Source organism: Oryzias latipes, chromosome 9 (assembly GCF_053564925.1).
Source record: "Oryzias latipes strain Hd-rR chromosome 9, Olatipes_Hd-rR_3.1".
Classification (NCBI taxonomy): Eukaryota; Metazoa; Chordata; class Actinopteri; order Beloniformes; family Adrianichthyidae; genus Oryzias; species Oryzias latipes.
This window is the reverse complement of record NC_136245.1, coordinates 29689895-29699322: the sequence shown is the minus strand read 5'-3', so window position 1 is coordinate 29699322 and position 9428 is coordinate 29689895.

The following is a 9428-nucleotide window of genomic DNA, read 5'->3' as shown; positions in this document are numbered from 1 at the left end:
TGACGTGACACAATAGCTGCAGCTACAAGTCCCAGTTTGTGCAGAGATTTTCATTTTTCTCTGCCACATACCTGGACCTCATTGTTGACTTCAAGTCTCACAAATCTTCATCTTGAGAGGAAAAGTTCCAGTCCTGGCATCTTAGTGAGAGCCGTCACACGTATCATCAAGCGCTGCTGAAGTTCATGTAGGAGCTGATTTATGTTCAGACTGGTTCTGCCCTGTTGACCTGTCTGAGCTTCCAAAAACAAGAGTTTAATCCAAAGCAGGAACCTGTCTTTAAGACCCCTTCCAAGCAGACTTTTCACGGAGATGCTCCCGCTTATTATTACTTTCATAGCTGATCTGCTTAAACTAATTTTACCTAAGTTACACCGCCCCCCCCCCGCGCGCACACAAAAGCGCTAAAGAAAAAACTGGACTTGATTCGAATGACGATGCTCAACATGGGCTGAAACATGAATGAAGAATCTGCTTCTTTGAAACTTTTAGTTGAAGTCGAATCTACTCAGTGGAGGTGTTCCTCAGGGATCTATACTTGGACAGGTTCATACTCCGGAAGAAACAAAAGTGTTGACTTCTACAGGACAACAAGTAAAAAATGATTTTAATAATTTCTTTAGATTGTCTCTTCTCCAAAATCAATCGTGGGATTGCTCAGAATTTTCTAGTGGGTGTGGTCAATGTTTAAAAGGGATACCATGTGACCCAAGAGCTGAGGTTTTTCTTTTTATTTCTTTATGTCAGCAGTTGTTTGCATAAAACTTGTGGTTCTTTTCCTTCAGTAACAACTCAAAGTCAGTCACTTTGGCATCTGATGCCCTGCTGTGGCTGAACTCTGTTTACTCTATGCGTCAAAAATTAAATCTTAGGTGGTCTAAGGCCATGTCACACAGCCAGTACGTACATTTTACGGATATTGGATGGATGAAAATTGGATAATTGAATTTAATTGAATATACGTGGAAGAAGTGAGAAAAGTTGTGGTCTTTGCATAAAATTTTTGACAGATGTATCGCGGATGAACCAAGTTAAAACCATGGAAAAAGTACGAATGAACGTAGAACATGAACGGTGCGTAATTATTGTGATTTTTATATGCAATTAATTAGTGATTTGTGCATCAATTACATAATTTTAACGTGATATGCACACCGTATACGCGATATAAAAGTCATACATCGCTGGTACATGTGTGAAAAAGTCGCTAGATATTCGTGGAACGGTCGTGGAAAGCCGCAAATTTCCGTATGCATCTCGCAAAAACTCTGCAAAGTCAAACGAACATAAAAATCCATCTGCGTACATCGACGAATAACCAACACAAAAGACACTTGAATTACGTATATCACGCATACAGGAAAGACCAACACTTCGTACGTTGAAAATGCGCAAAATGTACGTAGTAGATGTGTGACACGGCCTTTAACCCTTGTGCTATCCTGTGACCCCACCCTTACACTGACGTGTTCTCCCTACCATGATAAAGGTGGAGAGGATTTCATGTAATCCATGGACACCAGTGAAGATTACAAATCATTGAAGAAAAAAGGTTCAACGCACTGTCTAGTGGGTGTAGATGACCCAACTCCCAATGTCAAAGTGCCTAGGATAGCACAAGGGATACAGGTGAACAGCACACCTTATCCAAGTGCTCAGTAGTCCACACAGCTGGGATAACTAGAAAACAAGTGGGACGGTCCTGGAAGACTGGGTTTGGACTTCCGTGAGACTGCAAGACAGACAGAGACATCCACCCTGTATTCTTTTGCGGCAAAGTCATAACAAACTCAAAAAAAAGGGAAGGCAGCAGCCCCTGACGTGGTCCAGGCCTCCAGACGAAAACAGCTCTCCATAAAGTTTTTAAGGGGATCCTTCGTCACGCTTCACTGTCTGTGTTTCAATCTCTTCATCGAGGTTGTAGGTTCGGTTGCTGACAGTAATATTTTACACAAACATGGAAAATCGAAAGGAAAGCTGCAGAAAGGTTGTTTGCTGTGGATGTCTTGCACCACATGGAGGCACTTTGGTTTTATTTGTGGTGCAGGACTTTTGATCTGTTTGACAACCTGTTAACGCGTGCGAGCTAGTCCTGGGAAACTAACCAGTTAAAGATGCAAAATTTTATAGATCTGCTCCGATCTGGGGTTAGGAAAAGGATTTAAGAGGCAAGATTTGCTGAGATTTCTTGTTTTAGGAGACTTTCTGTGCTTTAGTATGCTCTGTTCACAGTCAGAGGTGTGTGTGGTTGTGGGTGTGGGGGGTGTTTTGGTTAACAGACTGTTCTCACTACACAGATTGCTTTTACACCTGTCTGAGAACCCACCACAATGCGAGCCTGAGCACTTCCAAATGTGGCCCGGCTGATAAACGATCCACCACCGGATCACCTGCTAACACCCCTTTTAGCTTCTGCTGTCATTCTAGACGTGTTTATTTGTTTACGTGGGCTTCATCGCCGGCGTTTCTGTTGTCTGGGTTCCTGACGGCCGCGATTGTCAGTTTTTCCTTTGCTGCTCCTTGACGTTCTGGACTCTGAGGCGGCTCACCCATCTGCTCAGGATGCTTTGTGTTCCTGGTTGCCGAGGAAACATCATCTCGCCGCTTTTGGCCCGTTACTACACTGCAGAGGGAATCTGGTAGCCTCCCTGATCGTATTGCACGATATCTCCTTTGTGGAGCAGCGCACACGATGACAGAGTCAACTTTTTGGAGGAGAACCTCTCACGGCCCAGATAACTGGACAGGAATGTGTGTTTCAGGCCAGTCTAAACACATCAAAAGCATGCGAATTCAGAAAAATGTCATCACTTTGATTAAAAAACTAAACAGCCCGCCCAAAAATAGGTTAATCACAGCGACCCCACACATCTAGAGATGAGGTGTTGGTCAGACTCGTGTCTCTTGGATGAATCTGTCCTGGAAAGAACAACAAAAACAAACCGGTGTCTGTGAAATGTGGAGGTGCAGAGAAACCAACAGATTGGATTGTTTTGGACAAAGAGAGTTCAGCTAGAAAAAACCTGGAGAGCTGAGCATTACTGGAGAGAATTCAACAACTAATTTAGATCATTTTGAACTTGATGGCAGCAATAAAACTCGGGACAGTGATGTTGACTCCATCCTTTTTTAAGCTCAGGAGACCAGCTGCTGCAGCTTTGGAAAGAACTTTGTTTTTTTTCTCTTGTCTCCTTTGTTGTATTCTTTCTTTTTTTAATTCACGATGCATAAAATGGTTGCAGTCGGCGCCATGCCTTTTCTAATGGGCGCAGAATACAGTTTGGCATGGCTGTGCTGAATACGATGCTGTCTGAATGGGGAACACGTGTTGCTCTAAAACCTGGAGAAAACGCTCCGCATTGATGTTTCCCTGTCCTAATGCGCAGTCTGGACATTTTATAGACTCTAATGTGGCCACATACAGACAAAGATGCAGACTTTTACTACGAGCACAGATAAAGACGGATGCTTCCTGAAACTTTAAGTCAGAGCAGATGAGGGCAGCTGCTTTTTTATTTTTATTTTTGTAAAAGGGGTCAAAAGGTAATATGTGTCCATGTTTAAAACAATATTAACGTATATATTAGAAAAAATCAAGTCCATCATAAACTACATCAAAACATCTAAAGTATTGTGAATATGTTTTGGTATCTGCGGCTGAAACTGAGTTTCACATTACTCCGATTTATAGAGCCACTGCCATGAAAATCCTGTTTTGCTGACAATAGAGGACATATTTGAGGAAAATAACCTTAAATTTGCATTTTTTAAGTATTTCTTTTTTCAAATTGTTGTGAATCAGGGGCAGACAAAGAAAATGCTGTTTAAAAAAACAGCTTATCTGCCGTGCAAAGAAAACGCTGGGTGGGTCACAGGCCCTCTGCTCCGCCCCCTTCTGATGCATCCACTCGTAGAGACTAGAGTCGCAGCCGCCGCCCGCAGCATGCCCGTAGAAAAAATGTGCAAGAACATCGCAAAGAACTACACAAAACGATCAAGTGTGGTGAAACATCACTTTAGTAATTCCTACTTAAAGTCCCACTTCAACTCTATTCTGATCTATTGTGAAAGCGTTCCCAGTGGTCTTTTGATTCTAATTATGCTCTTTTTAGCCAAAATCTGAAAACAACCTGTTGTTTTCTAGGACATAGTTTCTGCAGAGCGGCAGAATTCATCAGAAGTTTGCCTGCGAGTCGTGGGCGGGGTTGTTGCTGCGGAAGTAAGCCTCTGCTGATTTCCCATCATTCTAGGGTTAACCCAAGGTAACATTAGCCGAGCAACAAAAATGGCGAGCAATGTTGGAGCTATCCAGCCGCACAGAGGAAACATACATGGGTCTAGGAGTGGATGCATCAGAATGGAGCGGAGCAGGGAGCTCGTGGCCCGTCCAGCATATTTTCGACATCACAAATGCAATTTTTTCAAACAGCATTTTCTTTTTGAAAAAAAGAAATAATCTGATAAACCGTGCGCACGGTTTATCAGATTATTTCTTTTTTTAACCCTTGTGCTATCCAAGGCACTTTATCATTGGGAGTTGGGTCATCTAGACCCACTAGACAGTGCGCTGAAGCTTTTTTCTTCAATGATTTCTGATCTTCACTGGTGTCCATGGATTACATGAAATCTTTCCACCTTTATCCACCTTTGTCATGGTAGGGAAAACACGTCAATGCAAGGGTGGGGTCATAGGGTAGCACAAGGGTTACCCACTGGCCCCTGGAGGGCTCAGTACAATCTTAAACTGATTGTCCTAATAAATGTCCACCAACATCAGAAAATCCCACGAGGTCATGTTGAAAACACAAAAAATAGGATTTTCATTAGAGTAATGAAAACTAATACACAACCCCAAGAGAAGCAATAAACTCCCACAATGCACATCCCCCACCTAATAACCCAAAGTCATTACAATATACTACAATGGCACATAACAATGACAAAGTATGTCAAAGGAGATTGGGATTCCCAGATCTGCAGCCCGTGAGGTTTATCCCTTGTGCTATCCTAGGCCCTTGACATTGGGAGTTGGGTCATATAGACCCACTAGACAGTGTGCTGAAATTTTTTTCTTCAATGATTTGTGATCTTCACTGGTGTGGATAACATGAAATCCTCTCCACTTTTATCCACCTTTGTCACGGTAGGGAGAACACGTCAATGGTCATCTTGACCCCAAAGGATGGCACAAAGGCTAAGAAAAAAAAACCAGTTCATACCTTTGCTGACAGTCCTCGAGTTTATTTCAGTTCAGTTTACTTAAGTGTCAGCCTTCAGGCAAACCACATCCCTGAATCATGTGACACTCTAACCGAAGACCTTCTAAACTCTGCTAGTAGATAGTAAACTTCCAGTAGGATTGTCAAAGACTATGTTGAGATTTTCAGCTTATGCCCAGAGATCTTCAGGTACACTGTAAAATGTTGTTAGTCTCATGCTCTGATTTGCTGCTTTCAGACCATAAGATGTTTGTTATACTTATGATAATCATTAACCAAACTATTTTGTTTTGTTTTTTTGGGGGGGGAGGATTTAAATGCCTCAGGCGTGTTTTCCATTTTAACGAATGAGTTGACGGACATTTTCCTGCAGGTGTTTCTTCTCTGTACCACTTTCATTTCTTGCTTTTGGCGTTATGACTGTTTCAAGTCTTCAGAAATGGTTTCAACCCCTTGATGTGGTTTTCTTGATAAAAATCTGAAATTACATAATGTTGGCAAACCAACTGCATTCACACTTTTGATGCAGATCGTGTTTGTTCCTCATGGTGACTGTCAGTAAACAACATGTGCTGCAGAGAGCCTGTCTGCAGAGAGCGGGGATGGTGAGGTCATGGTGGGCCCAGAGGCGCCTTGCGTGAGGGAAGGTGCGTGTTATTTTTGAAGCTCCTTTAACAAATAATGCTGTTGGCAAACGTGAACTCCTCTGTCCAGCTGCTGAGGCGAAGCAGGATGCTGGGCTTAATCAGGCCCGGTTTTATGACGGTGGGCCAAAGACTCCATTATGGAGGTGGAAGAAATCAGTTTGGCACAGATCTAACCTTCATTTCTCTCAATGTGTGATGGAGAAAAAGTCTTTTACTCATAAAAAACAGAAACTTGATCAGACTCATGTAAACTCTAAAGGTGACGCAACAGCAGAATTTTAAAAACAAACGGATGTGAACGCAAGAAACTGCAAAGCCGCTTTAATGTTCCTTTAAATTGATAAATTTGCTAAAAAAAAGAAAAGAAAAAAAAGGATTTTTTGTTTCATTTTGGACCTTTAAATCCAAAAATGTCATATTTAGAGGGCAGCTTTTCCTGAGAGGTCAGATAATGGAAATGTCAGAATATCTCGAATCCCCACTGAGCAATTTGGTCCTACCACGTGCTGCTCCTGTCAGCTGGTGTGCACGCGCTGTGACACAACTTTTCCTGCACACAACGGGCTCTCATTAGATCTTTGTGGGAGGCCAACAACTGCAAAGAGTGATGTAAGTGGACCTTCCAAAAACAGCAGAGAGCTGCAGCGAGCGCCACCAACGTAACACCATCCATCTTTGTTTCTCCACCAAGCAATAGGTGGAATTCAAACCATCTGGTTGCCACGCTGGGGTAGTAACAAAACAAAATCCTTATCATCTTGTTTTAAATGTGGAAACATTGCCCTAAAATTGCAGTTAAAAAAAAACAACTTTCTATCAGTAGTGCATCCAAAGCAATTAAAGATTAGAGTGCTGCTGAACACTCTGAGCCCATGTTTATGGCCGGATGGATCAGAGCATTTGTATCGCTGATGTTTGTGTTGTAATGATGGGTTCGAACAATGCCACTGCGCTGCCATTCTCATTTCTCATAATTTATTGTGCTTATAGGCCAAGACGGGTGGAATGCTTTCAACTTTTATGACACAAAACTTGTGCCAAGAGCGCTCCCCCCCCCTGCTTCTCTGAGAGAAATTTCAAAGCAAACACATGCTGTCATTCATGCCCTGCTGTTCAGATGGGCCATTTCGCTCATATCAGAGCGGCACCTTTGATGTGCCGAGTAACGGAGCAGCATAAATGGCGAGCGCGAGGCTGTGAGAGATTTGCGATGCGCCGAGTTATTTAATGAAGGTCTTTACCAATTAAGCTCCCATGATTGGTGTGTGAATGTCAGGGCAGTCATGCAACTGGGGACTCAAAGCAACACCACCGTTTAATGAACACAAAGGCCGTAAACAAGTGTGTAAAGCTGAGCGTTTTAAAGAATTAATAGCTTTTTGAAAGATCTCAGCTTTATTTCAGTCGGCCTGCAGAGAAGCGCGGCTTTGGGGCAGATAGTTTCAAGAGAAAGGCATTCTTTCTTTCTAGTCCACGGTGGAAACGAAGGGCTGATTCATGCAGAAGGTTCTCACAGAAAAAGCTGACTAATCCTTTTTTTTTCTTAACAGTCGAAAGCTTTCGCTAATTTTGACAACATTTTAAAGATTAGATCATAAAGATTCAAGAAGGTTTCATTGCTTGAGAGGAAACATTTAGCTGGTGACCACGTGTCCTTGAACTATACACGACCGTCTCTCACAGTAAAGACCCAAACGAGAGTATTTGTGACGCAGAAAATACTGGCACCGTTCGGATGCATCCACTAGATCCATGAACGTCTTGATTTTCCTCGTCTTAGCTGGAATCTGACTCAAAACTGGATCGCTCCAATACAGATCGCCATATTTTGCAATTGGTAATGATAGACTGGGAGTGTGACGGGCTGTAAGCTAGTTGGAGAGCATGTGAATTCTCAGTTATGGGTGATGGGAAGGGGGGGGGGGGGGTGAGGGTTGCTCCACGCCTACAATTCAGAGGTAATTTTCTAATGCAGTGTTTTTCAACCTTTTTTGAGCCACGGCACACGTTTACCTGGTCAAAAATTCAGCGGTACACCAGCATAAAAAAAAAGGAGAAACTCAGTCTGTATTGATCTACAGCCCCTCAACAATCTCACATGCATTTTTGTGATAATTGTGGCAGAAAAAGCTGAAGTTGCATCTGTTGTTTCTAAAAGATGTAAGAAAAGTTAAATTAGAAAATTTAAAAACTGATGTGTGTTCGTTGTGGTTTCAAGACATCAAAGGAAGACTCATTGTGCGCTGAGACGCTGTCACTTTAATCCAATGGATTATGGGAGATGTAGTGCAAACAGCCGCCGAACGCAGACTCGCGTCTCTGATCTTCATTGTTTTGTTCACGTGGTCCACAGTCTGATACCAGATTCTGTGGAAAGCTCGGATGAGAAAATTATGCAGAGTTTTGAGCTATTTGCTTAGGGAGAAGGCTTAATTGATGACTGGCGTGAAAAGTGAGTGACGTAAAAACCCAGCTAACCCAGACATGAGGTAGTAGATAGTAATTCTTAACTACCACAGCTATCGCTCCAGTGTTGACTTTCTTTTGACAACCTCAGCCCTTCAGCTGTTTATGCGAATAACATCATTCCAGCGAGTTCAGAAGCAGAGAAAAAGCAGCCTTGCACTACAGTTGCCATCAACCTAAATCTACAGTGTTGCATATCGGCGCAAATCCAACGTGAAAAGTCGCTTTTCTCTGCGTCAGAATCAGTCGGTTCATGTTATTCGTGTAATCGGTCTAAGAGTTACTATATGTCTACCAGCCTCGGGGTACATAGGTGTTGCTGGTGACATATCCAGTATTAAAGGGTTAATCATTGTGCTATCCTAGGCACTTTAACGTTGGGAGTTGGGTCATCTGGACCCAGTAGACAATCCGCTGAACCTTTTTTCTTCAATGATTTGTGATTTTCACAGGTGTCCATTGATTACATGAAATCTTTCCACCTTTATCCACCTTTTTCATGGTAGGAATAATGCGTCAAAGTAAGGGTGGGGTCATCTAAAGTAGCCCAAGGGTTATAGACCCACTCCAATGAAAATTGTGTTTTTTACATGTTGTTGTAGCATATTTTCTGTTTTAATGTTAGGTAGGGTGCGCAAGGGGCTGTAAACTAGCGGGAGAGAATGTAAACAAAATCATGATGGGAAATTAGCACAGGCGTACTCCCCAACTTAAATTTCTAAAGAAGTATTGCTGCTCTGCAGAAACTATGTCCTAGAAAACGATGCAGGTTTTTAGATTTGGGCTAAAAAGTGCATTAATCGTTAAAGACCACTGGAAAAAAAGGCTCAAAAGATGACTTGAAGTGGGACCTTAACCCTTGTGCTATCCTAGGCACTTTAACGTTGGGAGTTGGGTCATCTAGACCCACTAGACAGTGCTCTGAACCTTTTTTCTTCAATGATTTGTGATCTTCACTGGTGTCCATGGATTACATGAAATCTTTCCACCTTTATCCACCTTTGTCATGGTAGGGAGAACACGTCAATGTAAGGGTGGGGTCATCTAAGATAGTTCAAGGGTTATGGAGTTTCAGAGACTCCGAGGACAAAAAGTC